Source organism: Rousettus aegyptiacus, unplaced genomic scaffold (assembly GCF_014176215.1).
Source record: "Rousettus aegyptiacus isolate mRouAeg1 unplaced genomic scaffold, mRouAeg1.p scaffold_m13_p_5, whole genome shotgun sequence".
Taxonomy (NCBI): Eukaryota; Metazoa; Chordata; class Mammalia; order Chiroptera; family Pteropodidae; genus Rousettus; species Rousettus aegyptiacus.
This window is the reverse complement of record NW_023416308.1, coordinates 54,574,020-54,595,669: the sequence shown is the minus strand read 5'-3', so window position 1 is coordinate 54,595,669 and position 21,650 is coordinate 54,574,020. Positions and strand designations below refer to the sequence as shown.

General features: G+C 34.7%; 1 long non-coding RNA gene across 1 annotated transcript in view; it reads right to left on the bottom strand.

Annotated features, from left to right (window-relative positions):
- The window catches only part of LOC118602905, a 42,308-nt gene extending 22,616 nt beyond the window's left edge, over nt 1-19,692 (bottom strand). Inside the window, exon 1 of the long non-coding RNA XR_004950972.1 lies at nt 19,506-19,692. This is a non-coding gene — a long non-coding RNA (uncharacterized LOC118602905). The remainder of the gene's footprint in view (nt 1-19,505) is intronic.
- Between the last annotated feature and the right edge of the window lie 1,958 nt (nt 19,693-21,650).

The window sequence follows — 21,650 nt, the reverse complement described above, 5'->3', positions numbered from 1 at the left end:
ACAGGCAGCTGTCTGGGGTACAATAGGCATCCCCAGGTTTGACTCTGTGCCTGGCACTGATGATATCAAGTGAGATAAATGATCCAATTACACATGACAGTGTGAAAAGTGGAGAGACTTCAGGCACTCAAACTGGGATAAGGTAGAGAAGTACCACTGGTACTGAGAAGAGCAGTAACTACAACCTATGGAGTTTGTGTTCTGCAGAAAACTTTCTAGTAGATGATTTGTAAATACATTGGCAATATGAAGATTGCAGTATAAAAATTAATTGAGAGACTATACATTCGAAATATCAATTGACCATAGGCATTATTTGGGTATTATAAAATAATGACAGACCATTCTGAAGACTGGCGAGGAAGCTGAAGAATAAGAATCTGTCCGCGTTCTTGGTGTTTCTCCAGCAGCACTGCAATAAATCAGGTCTCCCCTCCCCCTGCACCTCTCCTGGCAATACCACCTCCTGCCCCTGACACACATACACGAAATATATATTTAGGTCCCCAGCTACCTTTTCCTAAGGTTTCAAATTCTTAATTTACCAAGGGAATCTAGTTTGGAAGTGACTTTTCTTTAGAAGCCTCTCAGCTTCCCCAGGACAAAGGAAAGAACTGTCTTTTGTGCCTTGTATCCTCCCAGCTTCCCCAAGACACAGATGAGAATTGTTTTGTGGACCTACATCCTTCTGTTGAAGCTACATTACCAAGATGGACTTTCCATACTCCCTGACGATAAGTTAGAGTCAACTAGTGAGCTTTTAAAAATTATTAAAGCAAGGACTCTTAGATTAATTAAAATAACAATCTTTGTGGGTAGAGCCTGTTCTGTCATTGGTATTTTGCTAACAACAGAGACGTTAAGCCAAAATTTACATTTACCCCACTTCTCACCATCACTCTCATCTGTAGGAACCCTGGCAATCAGGCTTATATCCTCAAGGCAGCCCAAGAGAAAAGTCCTACAGATATTGATATTTGAAGGATGGGAAGTAGCAGAGACCAAAACAAAAAAAAAAGTAGCCATCTCAGCATCCCGTGGGCCACCATTAGTGCCTCACCCTCAAAAACAAACACATAGCCAAGGGTCTAATGTGAAAGCTAAGGGCCAAAACTTACAAATGCCAAAAAATTTTGAGGAAACAGAGATAATGCAAAAGAAAAGTTGAAAAAAAATTGTAATGAAAATATTGAAGTCCTCAGAAATGTAGGACTAGTTATTATTGCATTTATGAAATAAGGAGTGAATGTTATGAAAAAAGGTAGCATTAAGAAAAAGATTAGGAGATAAAAATATGCTAAAACAGACATTAATAAATCCATGGAAGACTCAAGAGATAAAAATTGAGAACATTTCCTATGAAAGAGAACAAAAAAAGATCATAAAGATAAGAAAGTTATAGGAATCAATCCAGGAGATCTGCCCAAACTCATTTCTTTAACCAGTAACACCACACCAGAAAACCTCTTTATCCTTCTGCACTACCAGTTCTACTTTCTAAATACATCCCCTTAATTCATATTTCTGTAGCTCCTCTGCCAGAGGTAGAGGCTGTTTTGAGCTCTTGGAAATCCTGGGCATTCTCACTTTCAGGGGCCCTGTCCCATAGCATGTGAAACATGTAAAACTGCACCCACAACTTTATAAAGTAATATTTCTTTCCATAAACAAGAGTTTTAAAAGTAATTCTTTTGAAATTATTTGGCTTGGTGTAACACTGTTTGGTTGGCTATGATTTCTCAGCAATAACTTTGCTTTGTTTGCAACTCTTGCAGAGAGAGAAAACCTGCTCCATTAGTAGTTTTTGAGAGCAATGAAATTTAATTAAATAGACACGATGTACCTTTTGTAGAAAATTTAATAAAAGAAATCAATTTTTACTTTTGCAGTTTTTTATATTTTAGAGGACATGCTTTTCTTTCTAATTCTCAAGACTTTTCATAGGTTTTGGAACAGATCATAGATCCTCAGCATTGTTCCCAAAGTGTCAAATAGATCTTTTGAGTCATTGCAATAATCTCCCCCTGCTCTCTATTTTAGGGACTTTCTGTCCTTCTACCAACCTGGTTAGAGTAATTATGTTCCTCTTTTTTTTTTTTCAAATTCTCTAATGACATCCCACACGTGACTTCCTTAAGTGTTTTGCTTCTGCTGCCTCTTTATCTCCAGCACTTACTCCCTCCTGCAGCACTCCCACCTAAATGACATATAATTCTGTAAAATGCCAGGCTTTATCTTGCCTGTTTGTATGTATATGTGCAGTTTCTGCTATTTGGATTGTACTCCCTCCTCCCTAGTTATTGCTTCCCCTCACTCTATTATTATTTATAGAACTGACAATTTTTGTTACTTCTAAAATGTGAGTTTCCTTAGCATAATTTATGTGTTATAGTACCTATATTATCATATTGCTGGGGGTTTTTTTTTGGCAGAGTTCTCTTGTCTAATAATGCCAGCAAGGCAAGAATTATATTATATCCATGTCATACCCCCAGCTCTTAACAAAATGCTTAGCCCATAGTTAGTATGTAATAAATTTGGCTAAATGAGTGAGTGTCCAGAATGACAAAAAGACAATTAATATTGCAACTATATGATCAATTATTCTATCTATTATTCTGGCTATTATTCTGTCCAACTATATCACAATTTCACTGAAACAGAAACAAAATTGAACTTGGAGTAAAGAGTCTGGATCTAGTCTTTGTTTCGACATTCTCTAGTTAAGCGACTCTAGAAAATTTATATGACATCCCAATCCTTAGTTTTCTCTCTGTTTCTATAACATTAGGAGGATATTATCACCCCCACCTATTTTACAGAGGTTCCAAAGAAAGCAAATGATTCTTTGTGTGAATGTACTTTGTAAACTCTCAAGTGCTCCACAAATCTAAGCTGCTATAACAACTAAATAAAACACAAGGGAAGAGCTTATGCAGGTCTCTTAGCATATACATCTTTCCCTTAGTAATAGGGACAGCCTTCCTTTATGTGAAGGTCTGAGGAGCGGGGCACAGGAAACCCCAAAACCCTTAAAGCACATCATTTATTCTGGGCTAATTAAGAACTGACCATAGGAGTAATACTTGAGAAGAAACAAAACTCGTTCCATTAAATAATAAATTTATACAATTTGAAAATATAATGCAATAGGAGATTTAAAAATAATTTTCTGATTTGAAAAGAGATTTACTCATTCCTTAAGGGGGAAATAAGTACAAAAATGGTCATTGGCAAGGAGCTCAACTAGTGGAAACCACACTGCCCGTGAAGTGAGGAGACCAAAGCAACCTTGCTACACCTACCATCCACCCTTCCAAGGAATCAGTTCCATAATCCCAAAAGACATGGGATCGAACAGTCCCACCCAGCATTGCCTAAATGTTCCTAGGAACTAGCAGAGCATAAAGTGATTTTATGTTCAAGGGAGAAATATAAAGATGAGTCCGTTACTATGGGCAGAAAAAACACATCACTTCAAACAGAAAAATAAGACAGGGTGTGGAAACAAGCCAGAGCAGTGAGTCCGAATTGCCAAACCAAAAATGATATTTCCATTTGAGATTAGAAGCCAAGAAATTTGACAGAGTTGCATGATGGTTTCTCCCTTACTCTCTGACTTTTGCTTTGTTATAATAATAACCTCTTCTTGACCACCTGAAAGGTAAAACGCAAAGAGCCCTAACCTGTACTTGAGACTCTCTTGCCAAATCCTCCCATAACCCTAGGTAAATCACTTAACCCCTCAGTGTCTCAGTTTCATCAATTGTAAAATCGTCAAGTTAAACAATAAGTAAATTTGTTAATAAATTAGGTGAAAAGTGAGAAACAGAGATTATTAATAGCAGCAGTATACTATGGATCCTATCATCAGGATGTAATTGTTATTTATTCATTGAACAAACATTTATTAATTGTGCTGGGCATTATTCTAAGTGCTGTGGATATGAGAATAAAAGGGAAGAGGAGGAGGACGATGAAGAGGAGGAAGAGGGAAAGGGGGAGGAGGAAGGAAAAGAAAGAAAGAAAGAAAGAAAGAAAGAAAGAAAGAAAGAAAGAAAGAAAGAAAGAAAGAAAGAAAGAAAAAAGAAAGAAAAGAGAGGGAGAGAGGAAGGAAGAAAGGAAGGAAGGAAGGGAGAGTGGGGAGGAGGCAAGCAGGCAGGCAGACAGACAGACAGAGATAAGGAGGGAGGGAAGGATGAATGAATGAAGGAAGGAAGGACAGGAATAAGGAGAATAGAAAGGGAGGAGAAGAACAAGAAGGAACGGGAGGGGAATGCAGAAAGAGAGAGAGAAGTAAAAATTGATGTCCTGAAAAAGAAAAAAAAGAGAGATGATGCAACTACCTAAAATCAGAAATGAAAGTGGAGACATGACTACCAATCATCAGAAATAAGGATTGTAAGAGAACACTGTGAACAACTGTAAACCAATGAATTAGATTACCTGGATAAAATAGACAAATTCCTAGACACAGACAAATTACCTGAAACAACTCGAGAAAAATACAAAATCTTAATAGACCTATAAGGAGTAGCAATCTCCCAACAAAGAAAAGTCCAGGACCAGACAGCTTCACTGGTGAATTCTACCAAACTTTTAAAAAAGACATAACATCAATCCTTCTTAAATTCTTCCAGAAAATAGGAGAGGAGGGAACATTTCCTAACTCATTCTATGAGGCCAGGTTTACCCTGGTAAAGACATCTCAAGAAAAGAAAATTACAGATGAATATCCCTTATGAATACAGATGCAAAGATCCTCAACGAAACACTAAGAAATCTAATACAATAGTATATTAAGAAGATTATACAACATAGCTAAATGAAATTTATCCCAGGAATGCAAAGGTGGTTCAACTTAAGAAAATTAATCAATGTAATATATCACATTAATAGAATAAAGAGTGGAAAAATATGTGATCATTTCAATTGACCCAGAAATGGCATTTGACAAAATCCTACACCCTTTCATGATAAAAACTTTCAGAAAACTAGCAGAAGTGACTTAGGAATAGGCTAGAACTTCTTCAACACGTTAAAGGGCATTTTTTAGAAACCCACAACCAACATCATACTCAATGGTGAATGACTGAAAGCTTCCCCCCTCAAAGGTCAGGAACAAAACAAAGATGTCTCCTTTCACCACTGCTATTCATTGTTGTAAAAGAAGTTGTAGCAAGGAAGGAAGAATTAAAATTATCTCTATTTATAGATAACATGATCCTATATATTGTAAATCCTAAAGAAGCCGCGAGAAAACTACTAGGGATAATAAATGAAATCAGCAAAGTTTCAGGGTGAAGGATCAACACATACAATTCAGTTGTGTTTCTATATGCTAGCAATCAAATATCTATGAAGGAATTAAGGAAGCACTTCCATTTATGGTCACATCTAAAAGAATAAAATACCTGGGAATAAAATTAACCAAGGAGATAAAAGAGTTATTCATTGAAAACTACAAAATGTCTCTGAAAAAAATTAAAGAAGTTCTAAATAAATGAAATACATCCTAGAATAGGTGTTAAATTAATAGAAACAGAAAGTAGATTAGAGGTGAACAGGGGTTGAGGGTCAAGAATGGACAGTTATTGCCTCATGGTTATAGAGTTTCTGTTTGGGTTGATAAAAAATGTTATGGAAAGAGATAGTGGTGATGGTTGTACAACATTGTAGATATAATTATGCCACTGAATCGAATGGTTAACATGGCAGATTTTGTTAGATATATTTACTAAAATTTAAAAAATTAATAATGTAATATACCAAAAACAATTGAGTCATATACTTTAAATGGGTGAATTGTATGGTATATGGATTTTATCGCAATAAAGCTGTTTTAAAATTAATGATGCAGAAGAAAGAGGGGAAGTTGCTAGAATCCTACCCTTGAGTAGGCAAGAGAAAATGACATCTACTACGTACCTTCCAGAGCATGGCTTAGATAGGAATGTGAATAATTCATCTATAGTGACAAAGATGTAAGTCAAAGAATATGGACACAAATGCAGGTAGCAGGTTTGGAGGTTGGGAGCAGGTTTATTAATCTTAGCTGTCTTAAAGGTATTGTCCAAGTTACACTTTTCTTACTGTGTTTATTTCATTCTGCTTAGTAGATTCTTGATTGTTCTTTCCCTTACCCATCATCGCTCAATTGCAAGGTTCTTAAAAGAGGAAGAAAATTACTTATTCACTTTGGATTTCCACAGAACCCAGTGTAAGATGTCCTTAAAATATTTTGAATGAATAAATAAATTATGGATACAATAGACAATCAGGTCCCCATAGTTCAGTTGGTTTTCATTTCCCATCTTCAGTTTAGCTCATATTCTCTACTACTGTGTCATACAGGGCCAAATGAGAAACCTTCTTAGCATTATCCAACTGTAGCCACGTGACAGTATTCTCCTATTCCTGTTTAAAAATTTTTTGTTTTTGCAAGATCTTCTGTTCTTAACTATAATCTCATCAAGTGTTGGGCATTGCAAAGAGGGATGTAGATAATCCCAAGGAAAAAAAATAAATGACTCAGCCTTTGGAGAACTGGATATCTAGTTGATACATGAGATAGACTTAAAATATTTATGAATGTTATGATGAACAAATTCTAACCAGTATACATTCCATAGGGCTTCGACCTTTTGGGCTTTCACAGTCAGGTGGAATCAGATAAGACTTATTGGAGAGTTTTGAACAGGTTGTTAAAAAAGATGATGAATAAAGATTTGAGTGAAGGAAGTAAAAATCTCACCAGGGTAAATAGCAAAGCACACAGATATAATGAGAAAGCCATGAGAGAGAGAAGGGCGAAAGAGAATAAGTAGATCATAGGTTAAGCTTTCTTTTAATAAACCTGAAAGTGATTACTTAATGTTTCAAGCTTTCTGTTGTAATTCTTGTGACTATTTCATTTAAAGTATGACATATTGAGAATGTGAAACCAAAAATGATTCATTTATCAAATGGCACAATCCAAGAAATGTTTTGAATACTCAGAGAAACTTACTAAATATTATTCTGCCTTGTGTTCTTATAAAATCAAACGTCATCTCAGCAGTTTTTTTTTTTTATTGGAAATGGTATTAGAGCTAACATTTATTGGGTGCTTGCTCTATGCTACATACTATTCTGTGTGTTCCATGTGCATTTCAGTTAATTTTTGCAACCATTCTATGAGATGAACCTTAATAACCACCCTTTTCATAGTTAAGGAAATGAGGCACAGAGAAAATAATGTAACTGTCTCAAGGTTACACAACAGGTAAGGTTTTGAATGCAAGAGAGTCTGTCTTTCATGATATGTGACACCTCTCCTGCATAGCAACAATAACAATCAGACAAATTTTCCCTCTCAGAAGATTTCTTTTGTGGGGACAAATTTATGCATAAGAAATGGAAGACATAGGGGACAGAAGAAAAATGAGGCAGAGGAAATTGTCTATACCTTTAAAACATATAATTATGGGGAAAAGATTATTAAACAAAAAGGGTACTCCATATGATAATACCAGATCATTCAATATGAATATAACTTTTCTTTTTCACCATGTAAGGTGGTAGAGGAAGTAAAAAGATGCATGAATCTATTATTGCCTTAGGGGTGCCTATAGTCTAATGAGACAGCAACAATGACAAATAATGAACATTTATCCCAGGCTACCAAAAGAAATCCTATCCTTGAGGCATATGTACTGTGAGAGCACAGCGGGAAAGAGATTAATTCTGAGTTGATAGTGGAGAGAATTTCAAAAAGGAACAGGCCCTTGAGCTGAGCTTTGGAGGACAAGTGGGATTTTTACTCAGTAAAGCACCCAGGAAGCAAAGTCTGGGTATGAGGAAAGGGTGGAGATGTGGAAGGCCACAGAATAGTTAGATGTGAATACTGCATGAGTGGAAAAAGGTGTGGAACAGGAGGCAGGAGAGGCCCTGGAGTTCTGATGGTGCCGGGCCCTGAATGCTACAGACTGAAGTGTATAAACTTAACATTTTAGGTAATGGGATTTGTCTTGTGTTTTGAGCCATAATATGAACTCTTTGAAAGCAAAAACAAGGCCCATGTCTCAATCACGTCTGAATTCCCAGCACCTCATACAACACCTAGAACACAATACACACATACATATATACACATACACACACACAATGGGTGGATGATGGATGAGACAGATTCAACACAAACCTTAGAAGTACAAATGAGAGCATATAATGATTAATTGGATATTTTAGCATCAAGAAAGTGTCAAAGATGACTTGAAGATTCCTAGCACAGCTTATAGAGAGTACAAAAGGACAAGCTGGTTTGAGGAGGTGAGAAATATTTTAATAAATCTAGGCACCCTTCACTTAAAAATGGGGAGTGGGGGGTGAGGGTGGGAGTGGGACACCCAGCGCAGAGGAGATAGGAAGGCATTGAAGTTAGTAAGCACAATCTGGAAGTCTCTGTATCTGTAGACGGGATTCAGGAATATTCATCACTCTCCTGGGCCCAGGCAAGCTTCTAGGGTTTGCTCAGGAATGTCAGATGAATCAATGCCCTTGGGTATAGGGGAAGGGCAGTTTCCTTCAAAGCTTTCCCTATCCTATCCTCAAATTTACCTAAGGTAACCATCCCTGTTTCTCTCTTTATTCACCTCCCTGGCCCCCTAACATTACACAGAACTACTGCTACCCCACAGGCCCACATACCTGGGGAAAGATTCCAGCTAGTCAGAAATGTCATTTTAGATTATAAAACTTTGCATACATCTTATCACATTCTGTCCAGCTTTTGTGGCATTTTAAAAGTCTGCGTAGATTACTGTACTCTGAAGGAAAAGAAAAAAAAATATATATATCTGAAAAAAAAGGGGGATGGGTCTTTACTCAAGAGAAAAACAGCAAAAAGAGTGGAAAGTGATAACATCTACAGTAATACTGTTAAATTTAACTGTTTACCCAGAAAAACATTTAACAAAGGACGGCTTATGTGCAACATTGAGAGGCCCAATCCAACAAACAATTGTGGTGTTATTTTGACAGACCTGATTTGAATCTTGCCTCTGCCACTAATTATCTTGTTAGGTAGCTTGTCAGACATGAGCAACAGGAGGAACAAAAGAATAGGGGCCCATCCCAGAGACTGTCCAAAGAATACTCTATTGGTAGTTAGGGAATCCCTCCTGCATTCCCAGAAACAAAGAAAAGGAGGGTCATAGTCTTAGCTGGACTAATCTGGCTATGCAGAAGGTATTCCCCTAATTTGCCCACAATTTCAGCTTTATCATAAAACTATGTTTATGCCTGGAAGTTATTGAGCCTAAGTATAACAGATTGAATTCTGGGTAAGCACATGTGCACTAGGCAAAGAGTTATATAGCAGCCAAGTGTCAATCGAAATGACCTCACTTGCCAATCACCTAGGAATGCCTTTGGAACCACCCCTCATGGGCCAAATATAAGGCAGACATTCCCACTTCTGGGCCCTTTGTTGTGCTAGTGGTTGTGGTTACAGCACTCTGTTACAGCTCTCTGCTAAAACCACGTGCCTCCTTCGGGTGTGCTTGGTCTTTCTAAAATATACTTTTAATAAATCTTTTCTAAATTTCACTGATGTGATTCTTCACTGCGTCAATGAGGAAGAACTGAAGAAAAATGGTCACTACACTTCTGCACCGTTATCCCTCTCCCCACCCCTGCCGCTGGGGCCACACAGGATTTCATATCACCGCAGTGGAAACAATCTGTGTGATTTTAGGCAAGATAGTTGCCTTTTCTGAGCATCAATCTTCTCATCTCTTAAATGGGTTTAATCACATCTCCCTCTTGAAGTTATTGTGCAGATTAAATGGGATGACCTATACGAGGCTGTCAGTGCAATGTCCGGCAGAAGTAGGAGTTCGGAGGTGTTAGTTCACAGTTCCCTTTTGTAAGCTGACTTATAGGGAGCTGAGTCAAGCTGATCCATAGAAACTAAAAGGATGCTTGCAGTTTATGAGTAAATACAGACAATATGAAAAGGGGTGAAGGGCACTGACACAACTAAGGAAAACACTGGCTAATGGCTGGCATAAAGATTTCAAATATCTTTCAAGTTGTTCTCACCTCATCCTCCTTCTCTGGCTTTCTCCCTTATACCTTGATTACTAAGCACACTTTTTTAGACCTTCCCAAAGAGGAAAGAAAAAGGTAAGTCCAACCAACAGGTACTGGCATGCTTGTCTTAATTGGAATTTGGTGATATAATTGCTAAGGTTACCTAAAGACTTTGAAGATTTTTCTCAACCTTGAGAATACAATAATTATATAAAAATCAATGCTGATTGTGTGCATTTTAATCTTCACTGCCACATTTTTGCTAATGGAGCCTTTGCTGTATTTAAATATGGAAAATACCACAAGAGTCTAGTTTGTGGCAGGGAAGTCATTTTGGGGAAAACTTTCATTTTAACCCATTCTCAACAACAACCTTCCCAGTTTTTCTCCCCTCACAACCTTTCTTTTTATCTCTTCTCTGTATCTTTTAGCTAATGAGAGTTTCTTTATTTATTAACTAATTTAACAAATACTTACTAGTACCTACTATATTCCAGGCACTCTTCTAGATACTGAGGATTCAGTAATGAGTAAGACTAAGTCTTTGCTTCCATGGAGACAAAGAAAGGGGACAGAAAATAAACACACGAAAATATAATTAGTGGTAATGGTAAGTTCTACAAAGAAAAGTAAAGCAAGTAGTAGAGAGTCACTGGGAGGTGGCTACTTGGCTTCAACATCACTTTTATTACTCCCAGATGTAGCCCCACGCTACAAGATTGCCACAAGCTTCATTGCCCTGTCCTAGTCACATTTACCAGAGATCAGAGCGAAGATGTGCAAATGCAGTTTGTGATGCCCCCAGCATCCAGTGCTACCCAATGTCAGTTAATCCCGTAAACTGATATGAAGGCTGGAAACTTTATAACAAATAAACATGTATTAGATTTATAATCAGAAAAAAAATTCAAGTTTATTTTTAAAAATCAGAATCTATTACGTTAAGATTTAAGAAAACGATAGTGTTTTTATCTCTTTGATGCTAAAGTGCTCTCAGTGACTGATGGCAAAAGGAGACAGGAATACCTGGACGCAAAGATGAATGGATAATCCACACTCTGAATGCAAATAAAATTTTGGCATGCATGTGCATCAAATCTCTCACAGGGGAATTATAGCCATGTAAATTTTCACTTCTTTGAAATGATTTATTCTCTGCTTCTTCTCCTTAATTCAAACTGGCCTTGTGCTCACTTGCTGCACAACCACTCCCTTAATCATTAAGCTCTTAGGGTCATCGCCAAACAGCTTTAGAAATAAAATCTCAGGTCTGTTGACCATGGAACAGAGTTTGGGTAAAACTAAAGATAACACCTTACAATTCCACACCCATGAAGATCGAACACCTTACTGGTATCCCTGTGAAAGCAGACAGGACAACCCCATGACTGACATCAGGACTTGATGCCATGATCAATTGCCTCCTACTCCAGCCCTGACCAATCAGCAGAGCCCATGACCCAAAATCCCTTAGCTACCAGGGCCAACGAGTCTTCCCCTATGTAGCTCATCTGTGTCTCTGAGACTTCCAACTCTGTACAATAAACCTTACTTTCTTGCTGCAAAACCTGTATGTCTTATTGTACTCATATGCATGTAAGTAAACAGACCTCTTTGCTCTGGTCGAAGTAGCACACAAAGAACAAAATTTCCATACCAGGGAGAGTAAAGATTTGAAAAGGTTAGCAGAGAGAAGCAAAGGAAGAGATCTAGATAATTCACCAAATCAAATAATTAACAACAAAATAATTAATTTTAAATCAACTAATAACTGCTTCACTAGGAATTGATGCAGTATAAAGAGCATGAGTCTAAAAGATAAATCAGGGTTCAAATTCCATCTCTACCCTTTATTGGTTGAGTGACCATGAACGAGTTATTTAATCTTTCTGAGTCTCACCTCCCACATCCTTGAAGTTAGAATATAATGATATCCTACTTGATAGGATATATAAGAATTTTGCATTGTCTAGAGAATAGTAACTGTTAAATGAATAGTAGCAATTATTATTATTAAAAGGTTTCAGCTTCACGACATCAGTTCAGCCTTACAAGTCTTTAGATATGCATATATTTTTATAATTCTTTGTATTGCTTAAATATAGTTTAATAAAAGTATTGTCAGCTCACTGAAGATATAATGTCCAGATAAATCATAAGGAAATATTAAAAATCATAACCATCTCACTACTTAGAAACACTTAACTATATATAATATATATATCTTTAAATCTTTATATAAATCAACTTATAAAAATGGAATTATACTGTTCATACTGTGTTATAATTCACTTTTTAAATTTAATAATGTAGAATGAAAATCTTTCTGCAACCATTTATCTAAAATGTCATTTTTAATGGCTGACTTATATTCTACTATATTAAGAAACAACTTATATAGCCAGTGCCCTATTGGCGAGCATTTTAGATTTCTACAAATCATTAGATGTGATGAAAAACCTTATAGATAATTTTGGTGCATACACATGTTTTTAATTTAATATTTATTTTAATATTTTAAATTTTGATGTGACATTTCTCACCAAAATGGTTGTAAAATTTTGAAGTCTTGAAACATATGGTAAATTATCTGTCAAAAGGATATATCAGTTTATACTCTCATCAGCATGTGAGAGTGGTCTTACTCTGCACTCTCAATCATGAATTATTATTTCTTTCTGTATTCTTTGTCAGTCTGATAGGTAAAAAAGACATGTTGTTTGAATTCAGTGTTTTACATTAATAAAGCTAAATTTGTATGTTGATTGACTTTTTTCTTCTATAAATTGTTAGTTTAAATCTTTTATTTATAAATTGGAGTGTTTATCTTTAACTTATAAATTTAGTTGTTTTTATATATTAAATAACCTTTTGTCTGTCCCCATGTTATAATTATTTTTGCCCAACTTGTCATTTGCTTTTTTTAGATTATTTTATTAAAGTCAGATTGATATAATTTAGAAAAAAAGTGAAAGTTTCCATTTTCTATGAATTTTAACAAAAGCATACACTCATGTAATCATCACTTCGATCAAAATTTAGAATAGTTTCATCACCCTCAAAAAGTTCCCCCTTGCTTTCTCTTCCCCCAACCTTTCTCCCTTCTAACGAATGATTTGTTTTCCGTCCCTATAATCCTGCCTTGTCCAAAATGTCGTATAAAGGAAATCAGACAGTAGGTAGATTTTTGGACCTGTCTTAATTAATTTAGCATAGTGCTTTTAAGACTTATCCATGTATCGATAATTTTTTCCTTTCTATTGCTGAGTGGTTTTCAATCTATGAATGTTCACAATTTCTTTATCCATTCACCAATTGATGGACATTTTGATTGTTTCTAGTTTTTGGTGATTATGAATTAAAGATATAATCCCCATATACATTAATATAGAATTTTTTATGTGTGTGTTTTAATTTCTTATGGTTAAATACCTAGTAACATGATAAATGTATATTGAGTTTTGTAAGAAATGCTAAACTCTTTTCCACAGTGACCATTCCATTTCACATTCTTACCAGAGAGTTCCAGCTGAGTATGGCAGCTCCATTTGCTCCCTGTCCTTGACTTGATAGTCAGGTGCATTTTCTCTTTTCTTATCCTTCTCATCTCTTTCTCCTTTTCCTTCTCCTTCTTCTTCTTTTTTCATTTCAGCCGTTTAAAAAAGTGTGTAGTAGTATCTTATTGTGCTTTTAATTTGCTTTTCTCTAATGAATAATAATGTTGAATATTTTTTCATGCATTTACTTGTCATTCTTATATATTCTTTGATAAAGCATTTAAATATTTTGCCTTTTTTAAAATGAGGTTTGTTTTCTTAAGTTATAAATGCCTTTTCATATTTTACACGCCAGTACTTTATCAAATATGCATTTTGCAATTTTTTTTCCCCTGTTCATGACTTATCTTTTCATTCTCTAATAGTATCTTTTCAAAGAACATATGTCTGATTTTCATTAGGTCAAATTTATGAATTCTTTCTTTTATGATTCATACTTTTTGTGTCTTCTTGAAGAAATATCTGCCTATCCCTAAGTTGCAAAGATTTTCTCTTGTTTTCTTCCAGAAGTTTTATGACTTTAGGTTTCACATTGAGGTCTATAATTCCCTTTCAGTTCATTTTTGCCTGTGGTGTAAGGAATGGGTCAAGGTAGTCTTCACTTTTTTGGCATTAGGATGTCCAGTTGTTCTAGCTGCATTTGTTAGAATAGGCTATCTTCTCTCCGTTGAATTAACCTAGCACCTTTGTAAAAAATCAATTGACTATACATGTGTATATCTATTTCTAGACTCTATTTATTTATCTCTGAGTTTATCCTTTTGCCAATACCATACTGCTTTGATTACTCTCAATTTATAGAAATCTTAAAGTCAAATAGTAGGAATTCATCAGCCTTTTTCTTTTTCAAAACTGTTTTGAGTATTCTAGCATTTTTGTTTTTTAATATAACTTTTAGAATTAACATAGATTTCTAGAAAATAGCCTACTGAGGTTTTGTTTGGAATTAAATTAAATCTGGGGAGAAAATTCATCTTAACAAAATTGTCTTCTAATCTGTAAACATAGTATACCTCTCCATTTATGCAGGTCTTTTTATTTTCTCTCATCAGAGTTTTGTAGCTTTCAATACATATTTTGTTAGACTTTTATGTAGGCATTTCATATTTGTTGGTCCTATTATAAATGATACTTTAAATGTTTCCCATATTTGTATTTTTGCTTTTATATATTTACTGCAATTTTTGTATTTTATTATTTAACAAGGCTACATCTGTCCTATATGTTACCAATATTTTTGCCCAGTATGTGATTTACCTTTTAATTATATTTATAGCCAAATATTTTAGTATTTTAGTCGTAATTTCTCCTTTTATATAAATTCTTTATATTTCAAATTACTTTGTTTCATCTATATTATTTCATTTTATCTTTATGATAACTACAATAACTACAAAAAAGACATTGTTATTCCTCTTCTATGGCTTATTATACTGACATCAAAAGGTTAATTTCTCAAAGTTACACAATTTGTTAGAGACGTTGTTAAAACTAGACTCTTAGGTACTCTGGTTCTCTTATAAATACTTTTTACAGGTACGGCTCTCAAACAGCACACAGTCTAATAGTAAAAACAGATAAATAAATAATATTAATAAAGCTTTAATAGTAGCTTAGAGGAAGTAGAGTACTTAACATCTGAGGTGTGGTCAGGTCAGTATTAATTGAGATTTTGAGTCTGTCTAGTAGGAGATGCAGTCTCTACATCACATGTTAATTTAGTTCCTGACTGAGGCAGAACTTTTGGGCTGCATTTTAAGACTTTCTTTGCACTGCTTTCTGGACTTTTTGATTCATGTATTTTTTTCTACTAATTGAAGACTAAGAGATTACATCCTGTCATATGACAACTACCAGATGAGGTAAGCCAATATTCTAAGTGTAAATTTACACATTCTTAAGTGAACAATTAAAAACAGCACTAAAAGTAACTCAAATGTAAAAATGTTATCACCATGGACAAACTTTTGGAAATGATGGCATGTGAATCAAAATGTAATATACTATATATAATGGTACCCAAGGACTTCTCAGTAAAGACTATTGGTAAAATGTGTGAATACATAAAAAAAAATGAAGCTACTAATTACTTTCAGATTAAGATCCCATTAAGCCTTTAAAAGGATGACACATATTTTCTACCCCAGAAATATTACTATTTATCAAAATACGGGAAATGGCAGAGGATTGTGTATCTATTCAGTAAACAAGAGGATATTTCCTTAAATTAAACACAAGTGCTGATCAATGGCCTCATTAACTCTATTCCCAGAAAACCAGCCTAAGCCAGACTTGCCCTCTTTAATGACAAAACATAGACTGTTACTCAAGAGCTAAATGCTCATGGTAAATAAGACAGAGTTCACAATGATTTAATAGAATATTTTTAGTCTTCTGAGGAAATAGAACTAGCCTTATAAAATATTACACCATAATTATTCAGAAAGTTCCTACTTAGCTCTTTGTCGATCGACCAAATTATAATATTTCCTCTAGAAGGAAAAGGCTCTCCATCTGTGGAACACTGACTCACTCATTCATCAATAGAATTTAAACAAAATATAATTATATTGGTTGCAGAAATTTTAGTTTAGTTTTGTTTAGGTAGAGAGAAAATATGTTTCTTTCGGCTTTTTTTAAAAAAAGAAAAATGTAAGTTGGATGTTGGCTGAGTCAGATAGGTGAATATCTAATTGAATAAGCATATTACTTAATAGATTAATGTCACTTCATTCATTCATTCTCCAATTATAAACTCTTATTGAGCAGCTAACATTTGCCAGGCACTATGTTAAGCCTTAGGGATACCGAAAAGATCAAGCTGTGGTCTCACAATCTATGAAAGGAGACACAGTTCTATCTCAAATAACTGCAATAAACTTCAGAGACAGAATAATCAAGATTAGAGGGAAATCTTAAATGAGAAGAAGGACACTCACAGGGTTCTTCCCAAACTTTAACTTATTTAACATTTTTACCAATACTGAATCTAATGCCAGAAAGGACTTGTTTATCACTTTTGCAGATGTCTCAAAACCTATAGAGGTAGTTATACATTGGTAGGTAAAAATAAGAAGTCAAATAAATTGCAATAGCTAGAATAATGGACTAAAACCAAGATGAGTTAAATATAAATCTAGTGATCTACATTTAGGTTAAAAATATACAACGCACAAATAAAGGACCTGGAAGACCTAACTTGACCATAGTTAATGTGAAAAGAACCTGACTCTTAGTCAAACACATACTCGACATAGTTTAGCTATAAAATTTAATGGATGAAAACACTCATGTAATTTGAGGTTATATTGCAAAAGCAGTGTATCTAAGCCAAAGATTGTTATGATGCTACATTCTGTGCTGGTAAAATTGATTCTGCAGTATGGGGCCCAGTTCTGGAGCACACTTCAAAAAAGCATTTGACACATTAGAGAGGATTTAGCAGGAGACAACCAGGAGGGTTTTTTTTTTTTTTTTATATATGAAATCTATCCTTTTTATATTTTAAAAAATATTTAAGGAAATGGAGCTCTATAGTCTACAGAAAAAATGTAATGAGACACATCATTGTTTTCTTTAACAATGAATATTTTATGAAGTCCCAGAGGGTGAAATAGGAACAACTAGCTTTTCTATTGGTATTTATTCTTTGTAAAGAACTGTAGTATATATTATAATTTGTTTCTCATAATGACCCTGACAGTTAGGCAATACAGGCATAACCAATTATCCCCATTTTATTGGAGGTTCAGGAGGTTGGGACTTATCTAAAGTGAAAATGTTGGGACTTTCCCATAATTCCATGCTACCCTTCCATCTAGAAGCAGATTTTATCTCAGTATAAGGAAAGCCTTTTTAATAATAAGGACAACACAAGAATGAAACAGATTGCCTCACAAATTAATGATCTTATTTTCCCAGAAAAATGCAAATAAGGGCTGGAGGCCTTTGTGTCAAGGACATATTGGAGGATTCTTCTACTCATAAAGGAGGTTATGTCAATTGATCTCCAAATTCATATGAATAAATATTTACTGTAGGGAAAAGTAAGAAAAAAAGGCAGGTAGGCAGGCAGGCAGGCAGGAGGAAGGGAGGGAAGGGAAGGAAGGAAAGAAGGAAGGAAGGGAGGAAGGAAGGAAGGAAGGAAGGAAGGAAGGAAGGAAGGAAGGAAGGAAGGAAGGACAGAAGGAAGATTTTGAGAAATTCAAGGTGATATTCATGAGTCATCCATGGAATTCATTCATTCATTCAACAAAGATTCACTGACCACTTACTATGTGGTATTAGATCCTGAAATGGTGACAACCATACCAGACTTGAAAATAGAAAGCTTGGTATTAAGTACTAGTTCACTTAGTTATCATCTGTGTGCCTTTTTGAGTATAAATTGCCCCATATGTCAGTTGAGGATTGAATGAGATAATATTTCTAAAGTACTAAACACATTGTAGGAAGTCAATAAATATTAGTTCCCTTCTCCCCTGTAAGTGTAAAAGGGGCCATGAAGTTCCTTGGAGATTATTTGCATGAATTGAATATGACAATAAGGCAGGGCCTATATTTAGAGAAAGTAGAACACAAGCAGAACATCTCTTGGTGTTTACATTATTTAGCTGGTCTAAGGGTGACCCGTCAGTTTAACTGTGTAAGAATAGGATAATATTTTAATTTATAAGCCAAGAGTACAACATGCTCTGAGACTTTATTTGAGCTTGAATTCTCAATCTCAGATTTATGTCTTTTCATTGAATTTTGTACATTGTTGAGCAAATTGTACTAGTTTCTTGTTCTCAAACAGAACTGGGAAAAAAGGTGATATTTGTCTGTTAGATGCGTTTATAGATTAAATGGACACAGGGACCTTATTCTATAGTGATTTATACATCTAAAACAATATCTATCTAAAATGCTTATATTCAGAGAAAAAGAAATTGTTTGCCTAAAAATATGGAATTTTTCCACTTAGTAGATTTATCAGTTAAACATTTCTGTTTTGAAAATTGAGCTCCTTGGCTATATCTAGAATGGCTTAGGATGTAACGTTTTGGATAATTTTGCCAATTTCATGTTCTGGCCAGAATTAAGAAAAGATAAGAAGACAATGGTTCAGCTAGTTATGAAAGATTTTTGATTGGTACATGAGCTCATCCACCCAAGTTTGTAATAAAAAACGTGCTCAGCCCTGCTGGGCCATCCGACTGGATGAAGGCTTGTTTTATTTTTTTTTTCCTGTTTTGCTTTAATATATGAATTAAATATTTGTTCAGTTATCACTTTAAATTATTAACAAAAACTGAATTCTTATTGAATACAGAACTGGTTGACTCACATTCATCTCCTGCTATGTACCCAGACCGGTAAAAGATACCAAAGAAATGTAAGTAAATCTACACTTAAATATTTTCCCATGTTAAGAATATATATTTAATACACATCAAGTAGTTAAATAGCAATCTAAAATGTATTTGATGTTTATAACAACAAACATTTACTGTGACCCTAACCTACATTTACTGTGATCCTAATCTATGCTATGCCATGCACACCTATCCATGAAAAACTTAGAGTCTGGTTGTGAGGAGGTATCAGATATGGACAAGCTTATATTTAACAGTATAATGTAAGATAGATTTCATAAGAGCTTAGGACTATGGGACCATCAGGAGGCTATCACAAGATGAGATTGTACACACACACACACCAGAATTTCTATCTCTCAGAAAAAAAGTCTTATTGAGCCAAGCAATACCTCACCCAAATAGCTCAAAAATTACATAATACAAAGTTTAAAGGAAAATGCAAAATAAGAATTCATTTTCTAGAATATTAAGAACCAAAACAACAATTGTCAACTCCCAAATATTTACGAATTACCTGGAAGCATGCTAAATGAAGACTCCTGGTCTTCACACCAAGACCTTTTGGTTCGGTAGGCCTGGGATGAGCTCTGAATTCTTCAGTTTAAACACACCAGGTGATTCTGATGCAGACGTTATGCGGATCTCATTTTGAATCATTCTACCAAGGGAATAAAATTAGGAAGAATGGGAAACAGCTTCTTTAATCATAGACTCCCAAGACATAACACTCCTTAATCAAAAATACACATATTCCTTAAAAAAATTCTATGAAAGAAGTAACTGCTTTTAAAAATAAAATAATTAACCAAGATCATTATCACATTTTCTCTTTTTATTTTATCCAGATGGTAACATCAACTGCAAAAAAAAAAAAAAAAAAAAAAGTGAATTAGAATCATCTCTAAGAGAAACTTTCTCTCAAAAAGAATATAATTTGGATGGTCAAATGAATTACTAGAGAAAAGTAGAAAAGTTTTTTTCCTGATATAATCAGGTTATCACTACATGATATCAAAATAACCATTTGAATGATGTAAGGTGATTCTACTCACAGTATTTCCTAGGGAGAATCTACTATAGGGATAACCCTATTGTACATACTTAATGGTAGTGAGGCAAGGAGACAGGGTTATTGACTGAGGACTAAGCCCTTGAGGAACCTAAAACATCGCCTTAGAGAAAATACGAAAACACAGGAAACACACACATAGGAAACAATGAACATTTGGTCTAGACAATAGGCATTGATTGGATGAGTACAAGAATTGTAATGTGCTTTGGACTGATCTAGGGGAAAAGCAAGGGTTGGAGCCTGGAGGATAGGTAGAATCTGGGGTTTTAGAGACAAGAGGAAATCAGTATTAGCAAAACCATGGCAAATTATTTTGTCTCCCAGACTGCTAATGTTAAGCACATGGCTAGGTTGAACTGAGAAGTTGTTTTGAAAGCACCAAACCACACCTTTAGCTTTTCAACAATAAAAACCAGTAAAGAAAGGTGGTGAGAGCAAGGAGAATAAGATAGAGACAAATAAAGAGGAAAATAAATTCCCATGTAGAAAAAAGAATAATTTCTACTATTAGGCACTTCCTCACTAAATACTCCAGTGTTTAGTTTAAGTAATAATTAGAAGAAAATACCAAACATTTATTGAGCACTTAATCATGTATCAGACACCTTTCAAAGAACTTTCATGTATTAATTCCTTTAATCCTCTAAGAACACTGTGAGGTAGGAACTCTTTCTACTATATCATCAGGGTTCTTAACAGCTCATGACCCTCTAAAACAAGAAGCTTTAAATATTTTCAATACTTTCTGTTTTTCTGCATCAAAGAAGTTTGCTTTATAGGAAAATATCCCTTATTTTCCGTGAATAGTATATTTGATCAGTTAAAACGTAAATTAAGAGTCACAATCAGGAAATTTCTACTAAGTGTTAAATATAAACTTTACATATATTTATTTGCCTTATGTATGTTCACTTTAAAATTATTAATGTCGATGAGAAAGTGTATCAACTTATATCTCAGTCTAACAGAATGAGAGGTCAAGTAATGTGAAACAGAGGAAGCACAGAGGGCAACATCAGAAGGAAGCCACTTAAGAACTTAATAAGCAAGGCCAAAGAGAGCAAACCAGTGACCTAATGCAAAAAGGTGTCTACTATAACCATGCACTTACGGTAATAGACCAAATCCATCAATAACAAGTCAGGTGAATTTAAGAATACAGCTTCTATTACTTAAACTTCTCAGCCATTCAGAAAAAAAAGAGTTTTGTTTTTGTTTTTGTTTTTGGAATTTAGTTTTGGGGGGACTCTTTTGGATAATACTCACAATTCCAAACATCTTTAATCTCCCAAACTTACTAGGCAAAAGTTAATGACTTAAATGCAGATTCTACCCTTGCTTAGTAATTATAAATTTTCCTCTAACATTAGCTAGAATTCTTTCCGGGAAAATTGGTTCCCCACATATACCAAGCCAGTTGTCTCTTCATTAAATAGGTCCAAGTGGCTTTAAAAGTTAAATAGTCAGTAATGTGTTAATCATAGTTGTAGAAAATTTTAAGATGACATTGGACTAGCTTTCAAGTATGTCTAGTGATCAATAATTTTGGAATTCTGTAAACTGATAGTTACATGCATTTCATGTAGT